Genomic DNA, 16,093 nt, shown 5'->3' with positions numbered 1-16,093 from the left:
TTCCTTTGATGTGGACGCACAGTGAGGAGAGGGAGAACTAGCTTGAAAGGGTGAGCGGAGGCCACGGGAAAGCCCTGCTGACAGTTCCCAGCCTTTAATCCACAGGTTTCAGCCATAGGGAATGAAGGATTTTATTTCGCGTAGGGAGCCACTTAAAGACCGTTTTCCTTTTCCCGCCTCTCGGTGTGGGGCAGGTGTTGTCAGCAATCCCAGCAGAAATCTCCCTTTGCTCTGCAGGTTTCCTCCTGGGCTGGCTGCAGGCTGATCAGCATATTGCAGGCTCTGCATATGGCTTGATTTAATATTTTACTTCTCTCGCCTCCTCCCTGCATTATTTTTTCTGGTTTGTTTCCTGACCTTGAGCTCCTAAGACCCTTGGAATTTCCTAAGTGTTAGGAGCTATAAGAATCTTTTGTTATGGTAATGGCGTGCTTTTGGAAAGCCCCCTAGTCAACTAGGTGTGGGGGTTGGGCATGCAAGAAACCAGCCCTGTGTCAGAGAGTGGGAAGTTTCAGTCCTGCCCAGGTCGCTAGGGAGCAGAGAGGGGCTGAAGGTGTTTGGAGAGCTTCCGGGCTGTTGAACGCCAGGAGATTTGGACAGAGTGGCCCACTCAGAGAGCATGGAAGCCCCTTCCATACACATTTACCTATGCATCGCTTCCATCTGGCTGTTCCTGAGTTATATCTTTTTATTATAAATGGTTAGCTTAGTAAGTAAAGTGTTTCACTGTTCTGTGAACCACATTAACAAATTAATCAAACCCAAGAAGAGGGTCTTTTTAACCTCCCATCTATAGCCCCTTGGTCAGATATCCAAGTGACAAAGGTGACAACTGGGCTAGAAATTGGCTTCTAAAGTAGGAGGGGCAGTCTTGCAGGACTTTAACCTGTGGGATCTGATTGATGCTCTCTCCAGGTAGACAGTGTCAGAAGTGAGGTATGGAAAAAAAACACATTGGAATTGGTGTCAGAATCTGACTCAACATTGCTTCCTCAAGAATTTTTTCTGCCCTGTTCTCTATTTTCCTTCTCAGATTCCAATTATATGAATGTTAGACCTTTTGGTGTTTCTTCATAGCTTTCAGATGCTCTGGGTTTTTTTTTAACCCCACTCTTTTTTTCTCTTTGCATTTCAGTTTGGATGATTTTGGTGAACTTATTTTCGAGTTAAGTCATATCCTAATTTGAACCGAATTACTCTGTAACTGCGTTTTTTATTTCTAGCATTTTGATTTGAATTTTTTTTAGTTTTCACCTATCCGCCAAAATTACCAAATTGATTTTTAATGTTGCCTACTTTTTCCATTAGTGCGTTAAATATACTAGTCATAGTTATTTTAAGTTCTCCAGCTGGAAATTCCATCTGTCAGGTCCGAGTCTGAACCTGATGATCACTTTGTCTCTTTGGGTTGTTTTTTTCTTGCTTTTTTGTGTGTCTAGATTTTTGTTGAAAGACAGACATGCTATCAAGACAGCAAATACTTACACTTTTTTTGTGCTTAGAGATGAGCATGGCTTTTTTCCTGCTAGGTCTGTTTGAGGGCTAATGATTATTTGTCAAACAAGTAAACATAACAATTTTGTGTTCTCTGGGGTCTTCATTACTTTCCAAATTTCTCAATATGTTCGTTCAGTCTGAAAACATAACTGATGTAAGTGATATCTGTCTCGTTGACCAGTCTCGGAATACAATAGACAGCATCCAGTAGTGATGTAAATACTGATGTTTTTGAAAAGCAGTCTGTGTTTGACCAGGGGTTAGGAGTGGAAGTCATTGTTTAGAGGTTACAGAGTTTCTGTTTGGGATGGTAAAAAGTTCTGGAGATGGATGGTGGTGATGGTTGCACGACTTGTGAATATACCTAATTCTACTGAATTGTACATTTAAAAATGGGTAGAATGGCAAATTTTATTTTATGCATATTTTACCCCAATGAATAAGTGATTTAAAATATGTATATATGTTTCAAAAGCATCACTTTGGTCCCTCTTATATTTTGCTTGATTCTCTGTAGATATTATTCCAACCACAGTTTAACACAATACTACGTGTCTTTTATTAAGCACAGAGGAGTGAAGTCATTACTTGTAATACCAGGCCTCAGTGAGTAGTTGCAACATTTACTGAATAAACAGAGGCAGCTGGTTCCCTTTCTCTACCCTCTGCTGACTTCACAAATGGTTCTTGCCTTCATATTCTGCCTGTTCTGGTTTTCTGCCTGGGAATATTCTGATTTTCATAATTATCTTTATTTCTTCAGTTATTACTTTGTCTGGTTTTGTCTTATCTTGCATAATTCTTTTTTTTTTTGTATTTATGATTTTGATAATTAGGTTTTTTTCCCTACTGTGGCATAAGAATTTTCGACACAAACATTTTACTTTACATTTTTTTGCTTTCACTGGAATACTTCTTTTCTGTTAATTTTGACTATTGTGATGGATAACTATGAAAATATATAAAAATAATTTGAAAATAAACATATCCAAAACTAATATACATCTTTTTCAAAACTATTATTATTTCGTATTAAGCTAATAATTATTGAGTTCTCCCCAAATCGGAGAAATTTGCCCTGTCCTGCATCAAGAAGACCAAATATATATTTCTTAATATAAACCACAATATCACACTGAGTATTTTCCAAAATTAATGATGGACACCAAACTACAGATCCAAGAAGCTCGGAGATCACCAAGCAGAATAAATACCCCAACAAAAACCTCATCTTGGCATATCATATTCTGTGAAAGTGGAAATTCTCCAGTTACAGGGAGGTGGTATCTCCAGGCGCCAGCCCCCAGGAAGAGCAGTAACTCAGTCACAGGGAGGTGATATCTCTAGGCGCCAGCCCCCAGGAGAAGCACAACATTCCAAGGTGCAGGGAATAAAACTGTCTACTAGTCCCTGTTTGATCTGAGAGTTCCCCAGATACATTTATCTTTGTACAAGACGTTAACAGCTAACTTCTGCTTCTTGTAATCTGCTTATTCAAGGATGTAGTTGGAGGCTTTATAAGCTGCCTCCTCGGGAAGCTTGGGGCTGATCTCCTCTAGCCCTGCGTGGTAGAGTCGGTCGCCGGCCGGCTAATAAAGACTCATAATTAATCTCATTTGGCTCCATGGGTCTTAGAATCGTTCGCGCCACAACAATTCAGGCTGCTGAAAATCAAATAAAAAGAAAAAATTCTAAAACAATACCTACGGAGGAACAAGAAAAAAAATTCACAGCAGATTTTTTAACAGATGTCATGGGAACAAGAAAACAAGATTTTAAAGTGATAAAAGAAAAAAATCCGCTAACTCAGAATTATTTACCCAGTGAAAATATTCTTTAAATGTGAGGGAGAAATAGACTCACGAACAAAACCATAGGGACTTCATTGCCACCTGACCGAACCTAATGGAAAACTAAAGAAATTTCTTCAGGAAGATGGAAAACGACCCAGGTCAGAAACCTGATCTACACAAAGAAATGGAAAATATTGAAAAGGAAGTAAAATTTTAAAATAATAATTCCTCCAAAAGATAATTGTAATTTCTCCAAAAAATAATTGTTTAAATCAAAACAAGTAACTTAGGGATGAGGCAAAATAATTAAAACGTTAATCAAGCCACAGAGACTGCAGTTGCTGGTCAACCCTGTGGCCAGGCCAGGAGGACCCTGCAGAAGGAAAGGAGAAATCTTCTGGGATTGCTGACAGCCCGTTCCCCACACCAATGAAGGGGAAACAGGAACAACAGTCTTTAAGTGGAGCCCTGCACAAACAAAATCGTTCCGTATGGCTAAAATCCTGTGGAATCTGTGGATTAAAGGCTGGGAACTGCCAGCAGGCCTTCCATTCTACATATTCTTAGCTTTTCACAGTGCATATGTACAGACATACAGACAGACATACAGTCGTGGAAGCACCTGAGCAAGAGAAAGGCGGCTCAAGGGCTCAAGGGTCCGGTAACAAAGCCTGGGGTTTTCATCCCTGTTTGCTGTGGGCGATCACTTTCCTTAGTGAAGTGGGCTTCCTTGATGTACAACTAAGCCTGACAGGACCCAGTGACTCATCATTCGCTTTCTGCTCATGTTCATTCCCAGAATTCAGTCTGTTATAACGACATTAATGAACTTCTGGGCATTGCATCACATTATAACGATGGTACAATGAGGCTCAGGTGAGTTGAAGATCCTTAGGGTCTTCATTGTGCAGGTGCGAGCGACCGGCCTAAGCTGATACCCAATTTTCTGCTTGTTTCCTGGTATGAGTTACTTTTAGCCCAATAATGCCTTCTGGCTGGCTTAATGGTGGGCAGACTGGGGTGGACCCTTTCTAGAAGAGGATGACCTCAGCGTTTTGCAGGCGGACCCGAAACCCTCTATCTAACACTCCTGCCTAACTTTTTTCTAAGAGCCATGAACCCCTTCTTATTAGTATGAATGTTGAGGGGCGGGAGGTCTCTTCTTCTGTGCCTGCTACCTGCCGAGGAGGGTCGTGGTCCCTGCCTGTCGGGGTGTCATGGAGCTCTTTCCCTCTCTGCCTCAGTCAGGACGAGGTCTTGGGTTTCCTGCCCAAGCGCCGCCTCTGTCCTGAGACAAGGAAAAACGAAGATACAAACTCGATATTTAAGTCACGTATCTATTAATTTTCTATTATCGATTTATCTATTAAGCAAGTAAAGGAAAACAGGCTTGCTTGATATGTTTCTTAAAGAATAAAAACCCTTTGGACTTAAGGTCCCCTCCCCTCTTGGACTCTAAGGGCCTTGCCTGGCCTAAAGCCAGTTCTGCCTACAGTGGACTGATGATCCTTATCAGTAGCCAGAGGACCTGAGCCACCAGTTTCAGGGTAATTATCTGGATTTGAGGGAGCCGGCCTTTTTCCCAAAAAAGGAGGAAAGAAAAAAGGCTAACTGAGTATACTTAAAACAAACTGTTAAAAGTTCCCCAAGAACATTTCTGAGTGAATGATGGCCCGTGTCGCTCTCACTTGCATCTTAAGGAAATAATTTGCTACATCCAGTTTTTCTCTTGTTTCTCAGCTTCGAAGCAGTCGGCTGGATTGATGCAGGACAGGGCAAATTTCCTCAAGTGATGGGGACACCAAGCCCTGCACCAAGAGAAGGGGCGCCTTTGGCGGAGAGCGTGGAAACAGTTCAACACGCACGCCAAAGCCGAGTGGAACGCAGAGCTGATTGGGAAAGGGGTGACACCCCAGTGTGGTCCCCTCTCAGAGGCGGAGTGAGGGGGACAGTGAGAGGGACCGAGAGATGAGGACAGTGAGACAGAGTAAAGATACCCGGAGAGAGCGAGAGGGACCCTGGGTGTTCGGGGAATTCAGTTCCTATGTCATTCTTTAGTTCCTGTGAGTTTAAAAGACTTTGTCAACCCATTTCCTTTGATGTGGACACAGTGAGGAAGGGGGAGAGCATGTGGCTGAAAAGGTAAGAATATGGGGAGTGAGGGGCCTGCCTGGGGTTCCCAGCCTTTAATCCTTAGGTCCCCCGAGGTCTTAGCCACAGGGAATGACTGTTGGTCCTGTTTCCCGGCACGGGTGTGGGGGATGGGCTGTGGCAATCCCAGCGGAAACCTCCCCGAGTTCTGCAGGGTCCTCCTGGCCTGGCCGCAGGGCAGACCAGCACCCTGCAGCCTCTGGCCGTGGCTTGATTCACGTTGTAATTCCCTTGCCTCCTCCCTGCATTTGGATGAGAATAAATAAATGTGGCCCCAAGACTGTGAAGATCTATAATTTAATAAAGCCAGATGCAACCCTCGAAGCACCTGTACAATTTATCATTTCTCTGAGTCTGCGATCTAATCCGTTAATCCATTATGTCACTTCCCTGTAGTTACTCAGGCTCTGTCCATATTAAAAAAAAAAAAAAATAGTATTTTGACTTCATATCAATATGTTTCTACCCAAATGTAGAAATTTCACAATCGGGACTTTTACAAGTTCTTGAAATCACCAGGTCTCCTACAAGGTCTAACTGAATGTCAGTGTCAACACAGATTTTTGCAGTTCATGAAAACGCAAGGTGCGTCTTAATATACGTACGCATCACTGATAAGCAAATTTATTTTTAAAATATTCTTAGTGTGGCGAAATACATATAACATAGAATTTGTGATTTTAGCCATTTCGAAGCATAGAATTCAGGAATGTTAGTACATTCGCAATATTGTGCAAACATCACCACTTTTTCCAAAATATTTTCATCCCCCAATAGAAATGCCGTAACCATTTACCATTTACCAATACCTGCTCCCAGCCCTTGACAACTTCTATTTCACATAAGTGGAATTATATAATATTTGTCCTTTTGTCCTTTTTTTTTTTTTTGACATAACATAATGTTTTCAAGATTCATCCATATTATGGTATGTATCAGAACTTCATTCTTATTTATGGCCAAATAATATTCTATCGTGAATACAACATAACATTATACTCATGCTTTGTTTATCCATTCAATTGTTGAGGACACTTAGGTTGTTTCCACCTTTTAGCTATTGTGAATAATGTTGTGACAAAAATTGGAGTACAATTATCTGTGTGAATCCCTATTTTCGATTCTTTTGGCGTTGAATTGCTGGGTCTCATATGATTCTATATTTAGCTTTTTGAGGAGCCATCAAACTGTTTTCTACAGCAACTGCACCATTTTACACCCCACTAGCAATGCGTGACGTTTCCAATTTCTCCACATTCTTGCCAACATTTGTTACTTTCATTTTTTAAAAAAAAATATAGCCTTGAAGGTAGATGCAAAGTGACATCCGCGGTTTTGATTTGCATTTCCCTAATGACTAGTGATGCTGAGCATCTTTTCATGTGCTTATTGACCACTTGTATATCTCCTTTGGGGAAATTTTTATTAAGTCCTTTATCCATTTTTTTTTTAATTTTGATTATTTGTCTTTCATTGTTTCATTTTAGGAGAATTTTTATATTTGGGATATTAAACTCTTATCAGATATGGTTTGTAAATATTTTCTCCCATTCGGTATGTTTCTTGATAATGTACTTTTATGCATAAAAGTTTTTAATTTGATAAAGTCTAATTTATCTATCTTTTTTTGTTGTTTCCCATGCTTTTGACAATATATTTAAGCATCCATTTCCAAATCCAAGGTCATGAATATTTGCCACTAGGTTTTCTTCTAAGATTTTTATGGTTTTGGCTGTGATCCACTTGGAGTTAATTTCTGTATATAGAGTTTGGTAGAGATTATTAACTTCCTTTAACTCCAAGGTGTCTCTACCTTCACATTCTGTGTATCCAAGACCCTTTACGACAGTAAAGGGGGACAGGTGTTGGTAACCTCTGTTTTCCAAGACCCTGGGAAGGAGCTCAGCAGTGTAGTCACATGTAATGTAAGATATTGTAGCTGTAACTGACTGATGCTGCTCTTTTTAAGGGTGGAAATTTTTCAAGTGAGCCAACTAGCTAAGTCAGCTACAGGGAGGAAATATCTTTAGATACCAGAAGTTGTCCTACTTGCTAGTGTGTGGTTTAGGAATTATATTGTATAAGATATGAAGATGGCCAATGTCTGCTTCTGTAATCCATTTACTGGTTAATTAAGGGTGTTGTTCCGGGCAAAGATATGCTAACAGCCAACTTCCGCTTCTGTAATCTGCTTGCTTGTTCAGGAGACCACCAGGATATATATGGTCTTAAGCTTTATCAGCCGCCTGCTCTGAAAGCTTGGGGCTGATCTCCTCTAGCCCTGCATGGTAGAGAGTCAGTCACCGGCCGGCTAATAAAGGCTCATAACTAATCTCAATTGGCTCCGTGGGTCTCAGAATCGTTCGCGCCATAACACTCTCTCTTTCCACTTGTGCTTTCCCTGCCACCCTTTGCTCATATCCAATGGTTTTGAAGTGGCTACAAGCATTTTTGAAACCCAGCTAAAGGGAAGCCAGAAATACATCATTTTAACTGCAATTTAGAAAGAAATTTCAATTAAAAAAGTGTAAGAAATTTAAAATTCCTGGTTTCAAGTACTTTCTTTTGTCATCTTTAAATTTATTACAGTACAAAGACAAAATTCTGATAAAAAATGGACTATAAAATAAAGGTTATTAAAACAAATGATGAAATTAAAATAAATGGTTAAATATCAAAAATCAGATAACAAAATTTTCTTTTCAAGTTACGCCGAGAGCAGCAATTCATTCAAAAGAAGAGTAAACTGAATAAAAGTGTTGAGTAAGCTTTTCGCTTATTCCATAAAGTCCGCTTGATGAAGAGGATGAATCACAAGAACACAATGGAAAAGGTTCATTTTCAATATGGAGTAATGAAAGTAACAGAAAATGCATAATGTGTCTACACAGTGGGGATATCGATGGCAAACTGGTTAGTAGATGTAGATAATTCAAAGAATATTTAAGATCATTCTCTGCACAAAAAACTTGAAATGCCCTACTCTTTATGTAAAGGCAACTTGATACATGTTTACCCAAATTTACTATATTGAGTTGTAAAGGTGAAACTTTTTCTAAATCCTCGCTAATAAAAAGTAAAGAATGAACCATGCTAAAGACTGAATGATAATTTTATGATCTCAGTCACATAAAGAGGCCAATGAAAAACATGCACACCAGAAATGTAGAAACGCAGTACATAGGGATGAGTCAGGCATTTAATAAAAATATTGTTATTTTCTAGATTTTGGTAATATTTGTAGCATTTGGCATTTTTTAAAAATTTGCAATTCGTGCGGATTTTATTTTAAATAAATACATACTTTTTCTGTACTTAATTTTGTATTTGCATTTTTAAAATTCTTTTTCATAGAGGACCCTCAAACGTGATGGCAAATGTTGCTCTAACATTCCCAGGTGAATTTTGAAATATATTCTTCACATATTATTTTATATAATGTAATGCCTTTATATGTATTTGTTTTGAGAATTATGGATCTGTATTTTAATATTTCAGGGAACTCTGGGTAAGAAGATTATATCAGCCCAAGAATATTACATGATTCCAATCACTGGAGATATTTATATAAAAGTGTACTACAAATATGTGTCCATACAAACACACTTTTTGTAGATATATATATGTATATACATAGGTATGTATATACATATATATATATATACACACATACACAATTTGTTATGTAAGATTGTTTTAAAATGTACGTTTTATTATTTCTCAAGTGTGATGAGGCTGACAGCTTAGGAGACAACTGTCACTAAAAAGATAGTTGGTACCTCATAGTTCCCCGGGGGAGGGCGCGCTATGCCATGAGGGCCACACGAGAGGCCAGGACGCAGAGGCAGCGGGAGGAAAACGTGGCGAGAGCCTTTGTTACGGTTTCTGTAGGAAGGAACAAGCAAGTGAGAGAAAGCAGGTTTAGGATTAGCTAATTTGAATAATTTCAGGGAGCTCTCAGGTATAGGGGCGTCTCGAATTGTCCAGTACCTGCCTGGGACACAGGGTGCAGGGTCTAAGAGCCCTGTGAGATCCCAGTAGAGGAGGCGGTTGGAAATGTGGGCTTCGGATTGGCTGGTCTGGATGTTGGAAGGCAAGCGCACACGGGAATAGTTTGCTGCCCCTGGGAATTAGCTAATCACGGGAGAGGCAGTCTCTCTAGATAGTCAAGGCCCAATGTCAAGGAGTCTTAAATACAGAAAACGAAACACATGAAGACAGCAAAGATGCCTGGGTTATACGCTTCACAGAGTTATGTTCACAATTAGACTGCACTGGTTATACACAGCGTGGGCCCTATCATTAAGATGACTGAGGGTGTAATTTCACCCCAATATTATCTAATTTATAGCCTGTTCTACCCACAAATGAGGAAAACAAACAAACAGTCAGTTCTCTTGGCATTTTATCTGATTAATTTGACAAGAACTACCAGAGTCTGCTTTTTTGGCTCTTAGTGTGTTAAGCATAACTCCACAGAATTAAGCGAAATGTTTCTAAGACCCTGGGGCTCTGCAGTCACATAGCAAAAGGAATTCTCCGGGAAGATAATAGTTGAAAGATTTTCAGTGATCACTTTTTACTGAATTTACGAATGACTTTGGTACTTGTGATAGTTAATTTTATGTGTCATCATGACTGGGCCCTTAGTGCCCAGATATTTGGTCAGATATTATCCTGAGTGTGCCTGTAAGGGTGTTTTTAGATGAGTTTAACATGTAAATAAATAGTCCAAGTAAAGCGAATTGCCCTTCACAATGTGGGTGGGCCTCACCTAATCAGTGGAAGGCCTGTCAAGAACAAAGAGTTGACTCTCCCCCCAGCAAGAGAGAATTCGTCCTGTCTGATGGTGTCTGAACTGAAAGCTGGACTACCTGGGTCTCTGTTTGCCAATTCACCCTGCAGCTCTGGGGACCTGCTAGCCCTCGTCATCACTTGAGTCAATTCCTTATAATAAATCTAAGTTATTGTATTAATTATCTTTTTTACATATAAAACATAAATATATAAATATATGTACTTATGTGTATATAAATATTTAAATATATGTATATACAAATATATGTATAATATAAATATTTAAATACATGTATATAAATGAATATATATATAGACACACACATTCTGTCGGTTCTGTTTTCTTGGTGAATCCTGACTCATGTGCTAGGGCTCATGATTTATCTCTAATATATCTGATAATGTCATAATAAGCAGACTTTCTGGATTTTGTCATTTGTAAATTAAAATTTTTGTTTAGAGACCTTTCAAGTTTGGGATTTGATTGCAATTAATTTTATAACTGCTTAGTAAAACGTAGCTCTTATTTTCTGTTAAATATTTTTTAAGGAAACAGCATAAATATTAATAAGTAATATTACCATATTCACACGTTTTTGAACAACAACTTGTTAACTCACACCTATAAATTCCCTCAAGGAAACACTATGGATAAAAATATCTGTTAAGCAGATCGGTAGTAGATACGCCTAGTAAGTATATCTTAGTGAGGGAATAAGTCTTACTAGAACGTCAGTCCTCATTTTCACTAGCAGAGTAAAGAGAAGAGAATAATCATCACAGAAACAAAAGCCACAGTAGAAGGTACACGAGAGTCGACCCGGCCAGAAGCAGTCAGGGCATGCAGCGTGGGAATGAGAAGCAAGCAGCATAATACAGAGTGAAGGAACGTTCTAAGTGTTAGAGTGAAAACTATAGCCTTGGAAGACAAAAACGGAGAGCTCATACACACGCGCCTGAAGGCGCAAAACAGTGGGAAAAAAGAGACAATGAAAAGATGTACAAATCTACACAGGTATTTTATCGACCTCTTAGCAGAGATGCTGTACGTTTTCGGTTTGAGTTCCATCTAAATCACAAGGTTCTCCACAGCAAATCAAGCCTGCGGCCACCACGATCTCTGCCTCAGGTCATACTTATGAGACACGCCACACACATGTACTGGATTAGTAGAGTACAGCCTATCACTCGACCAATCATGTTTAGGTTTTATTTATTAAAGTCAGAAGTTGATAGTAAGCACACCCAATCATTTTCTAAATTAATATGTTAACAGGAAAAGCTCCATGGAGCATAACATGAATTTTACAATCTGAAACCTACTGAGATATGGAAGCATAACTTCATTTTATTGCAGACATTTTCAACTACACAGCATACTCACTTCCCAGTTTAATAATAAAAAGCAGTTAATGTCCCATCTGTCACACAGGATTCTGCCTCAGCGTGTGATCTGGGGGAATTGTGAAAGAATTAGTTGCTGGATTGGTTGGAAGCAATATCTTTTTGACATCTAAACTCATGAACATTCACTCGTGGATTTTCACACATATTCCATCCCTATCTGTATATAATTCTCCTGTCCCAAAACTATTAAATGACCTCTGAAGTGACTTGGAAAAGAGTCATACGCCTTTTACAGTGAGAGTTGCTAGAGTTAGCAAATAAAATATGGGATATACAGTTAAATATAATTTCGAATAAACAATAAATAGTTTAATATAAGTATGCCCTATGCATTATTTTAGATGTATCTAGAATAAAAATGTTATTTATCTAAAATTCACATCTACGTGGGTAGCCTGTGTTTTATCTGACAACTCTACTTATAGTGGAATAAATCCTCTTTCTTATGCATGTCGTGATGGCGATTTACTGCTTTCCCGAATAAAAAATACAAATCCTGTCGACTCTTTACACTTGTCAAGGACAGACACGGAGGAATACTGCACTGGTGAATGCAGGTAAAAGGAAAGACGCGTGAGGCTGGCACCGGCCTCTGCGGAGGCCGTCAGAGGACATCCCACTGGATGGCCGGGAGGGGGCGTCCGAGAATACGAGGCGTGGGCCATGGAAGGTGCGATGGGCAAATTGGAATTAACAGCGGAGCAGTGATAGAGGTCCACGCAGCAGGTAGAAAGAGATACCCGGAGGCCAGCCTCCCCTCCGTCCCCCCGGGCTGTTTGTGATGCGTGTGATTCATCCAGAAAGCACAGCAGCGCTTCAGTCCGTGGGGGGAAAAACCCAGACCCCAGGACCAAGACTCCTAGATTGACGCCCGTGTCATTAACATCTCCGACCCTCCGTATCTTGGTGTGTAATAAAAGCATAAAACTACCTGTGCTGTCGATGCGTGGGAGCGCCAAAGGAGACACAAACGGTAACCTGTGTGGCACACTACACAAACACGGTAGGCTGTGCTTATTCCATTGCTGATTCATATGAGTAAAGTATTACGGTATTATCAGGTCTAAATTCTGAGTATACAAGACAGTCAAGGTAAAGGGGATTTATAATGTGCCACTTTTTCATTAGTAAATATGGTGACATATTCGGATCTTAACTCGTGTATATGGTTCATGTTAGAATTATGAAGGAAAATTCTTCCTTTTATTCTTTGTCAATTTATTATGTAGGCAGAGTTCTTATATCATAGTCTTATTTTTTTTCAGGCAGAATAAAATTCCTCATCATTAGCTCATCTACCTCCCAATCCAAATATTTTACTTCTATCAAATTTATGTTCTTACATTTCAAGAAGTTAGTTTTCTTCTGCCATTATAAGAAAGAAGAGCTATTTCAAAAATTAGTTTTTCTTCTACTAACCCAAGAAGTCTCAAAAAATGAAAAAACAGATAATACCTTTATCGACATTAATCTTTCTTGAAACTAAATATTCATAAACTCATGTTCATTCAAGAGAGTGACACATTCTCTTGTTAAATTTTGTTTAATTTTCTATTACAGTTGGCATCCATTGTGTTAGTTTCAGGTGTAGAACATAGTGATTAGACAATTCTATAACTTAGGAAGTGACCGTCCCAATAAATCTAGCACCTTCTGACACCACATAGTTACTACAATATTACTGACTATATTTCTTATACTGTACTTTACAGACTCATGACTATTTTGTAACTACCATTTTGTAGTTCTTAATCCCGTCCCCTTTTTCACCCACCTCCCTAACCCCCTCCCATCCGGCAACCATTAAAACATTCTCTGTATCTGAGTCTGTTTCTGTTTCGTTTGTTTATTTTGTTCTTTAGATTCCACGTGTAAGTGAGATCATACGGCATTTCTCTTTCTGTCTGACTTACTCCACTCGGCACAATATCCTCTTGGTTCATTCACGTCGTTGCAGATGGCAAGATTTTATTCTTTTTTATGGCTGAGTTATATTCCAATATAATATTCTATTGTATTTATGTACCATTTCTTCTTTTTCCATTTATTCATTGATGGACACCCAGGTGCCTACATATTTCGGCTATTGTAAATAATGCTAAAGGACATAAGAATTTACATGTCCCTTTTAAGTGGTGTTTTAGGTTTCATCGGATAATACCCAGAATTGAGATTACTGAGTCCTTCTTAGTCTCTTGCTATAACTTTTGTTTTAAAGTCTATTTTGTCTGATACGAGTATTGCTACTCCAGCTTTTCTGTTTGTTATCGTTTTCATGAAACATCTTTTTCTTTCCTTTTACTTTCAGTCTATGTGCGTCTTTCGATCTGAAGTGAGTCTCTTATAGGCAGCATATGTAATGGTTTTGTTTTCTTATCCATTCAGCCACCTTATCTTTTGTTTGAACCACCTAATCCATTTATATTCAAAGTAATTGTTGCTAGATATGTAGTTATTGTCATTTTATTATCCATACTTTTTTTTTTCTCATTAAACTTTGTTTTAATGGGGTCTCAAAATGCTGTGATAGATTTTTGGCCAAGTTGTTTCCATTGAAATGTACTGATTTTAAAGACTAATAGCTTAAAAACTGCCACACATGCAAAAAACAAAAAACAAAAGGTCCACAAAACGTTTTTCTTTCTCTCTGGAGGTTTTTACAATGCATCATGATCACTAACCAGTCTTTTACTATTACCGTAAATGGCCAATTGAGACAAACGGTCCTGAGACCGTTCTCCAACCATTGATTAAGACTGGGGTGGCAGATACCGGGGATAATATTCATTAGCCTTCTGAGCTTTCGGGCGGACTTGGTGACCTTGCCAACTCCAGCTTCTTGACCACTGCTTTGATGACCCCCACAGCGACTGTTTATCTCATGTCACAAACAGCAAAACAGCCCAGAGTAGGACAGTCAGAGAAGCTCTCAACACACGTGGGCTTGCCAGGAACCATATCAACTATGGCAGCATCACCAGATTTCAGAACTTAGGGCCATCTTCTAGTTTTACCCCAGAATGACGATTGATCTTCTTCAGCTCAGCAAATCTGAAAGCCATGTGAGCCATGTGACAATTCAGCACAGGTGCGTATCTGGCACTGATTTGGCTGGGTGGTTCAGAATAACCACATGAGCCACGAAGCCAGCTGTTTCCACTGGTGGGTCATTTTTGCTGTCACCAGCCACATTGCCGTGACAAACATCTTTGACAGACACATTCCCGACGTGGAAGCCCACATTGTCCCCAGGAAGAGCTTCACTCAAAGCTTCATGGTGCATTCTGACAGACTTTACTTCAGTTGTTATGCTGACCGGAGCGAACGTGGCGACCACGCCTGGTTTGAGAACACCAGCGTCCACTCGGCCCTCAGGCACAGCACCAACACTGCCAGTTTTGTGGGCATCGGAGCGGTAGACGCAAAGGCTTGTCAGCCGGACGAGTCGGTGGCAGGATACAATCCAGAGCTTTAAGCAGTGTGATTCCACTTACAGTGCCATCTTTACGGGTGACTTTCCATCCCTTGAACCAAGGCATATTAGCACTTGGTTCTGGTTGTCGCCATTCCAACCAGAAAGTGGCCCAAATGCTACTGTGTCAGGGTTGCGGCCAATTTTCTTAATGTAGGTGCCGACTTCCTTAACGATTTCCTTGTATCTTGGCTATAAGCGGCTCGGTGGAATCCATCCTGTTTACACCAACAATTAGTTGTTTCACACCCAGTGTGTAAGCCAGAAGGGCATGCTCAGGGGTCTTCCCGTTCTTGGAGACGCCTGCTTCACATTCTCCAATGGCAGCAGCGGCAGCAATCAAGACAGCGCTGTCAGCCTGAGATGCACCTGTACTCATGTTTTGGATAAAGCCTCTGTGTCTTGGGGCATCAGGGATGGTCGCATGATACTTGTTGGCTTCGAATTCCCGCAGGGAGATATCGGTGGTGATATTGCACTCACGGTCAGCTTTCCGTTTATCCAAGACCCAGGCACACTTGAAGGAGCCTCTGCCCATCTCGGCAGCCACCTCTCAAAATTTTCGATGGTTCTTTTGTCAACCCCACCACATTTGTCAACCAGATGACCAGATGCGGTAGACTTGCCAGGATCTAATCTACACGTCCAATGATAATGATGTTGATACGAGTCTTTTCCTTTCTCATTTGGCTCAGATATAGTGCTGGTTTTCACGACACCTGTGTTCTTGCGGCAAACCCACTGCAAAAAAGTTATTATTCATACTTTGGATCTTTTTCTCTTTTTTCTTCTTAAATAATTTCCTCCAACATTCTCTGTAATACTGGCTTGGGGGTAATGAACCCCTTTAGCTTTTTCTTGTCTGGGAAGCTCTTTATCTGCCTTCGATTCTAAATAATAGCTTTGCTGGACAGAATAATCTTGGTTGTAGGTCCTTGCTTTTCATCACTTTGAATATTTCCTGCCAACCTCTTCT

General features: G+C 39.9%; 1 pseudogene; it reads right to left on the bottom strand.

Moving 5' to 3' along the window:
* Positions 1–9,246: 9,246 nt before the first annotated feature.
* On the bottom strand, positions 9,247–15,803 carry LOC120592616 (putative elongation factor 1-alpha-like 3; annotated as a pseudogene).
* Positions 15,804–16,093: the final 290 nt, after the last annotated feature.

The sequence above is a fragment of the Pteropus medius genome, unplaced genomic scaffold (genome assembly GCF_902729225.1).
Source record: "Pteropus medius unplaced genomic scaffold, Ma_sr-lr_union100, whole genome shotgun sequence".
NCBI classification, from domain to species: domain Eukaryota; kingdom Metazoa; phylum Chordata; class Mammalia; order Chiroptera; family Pteropodidae; genus Pteropus; species Pteropus medius.
This window is presented reverse-complemented; position numbering and strand designations above follow the sequence as displayed.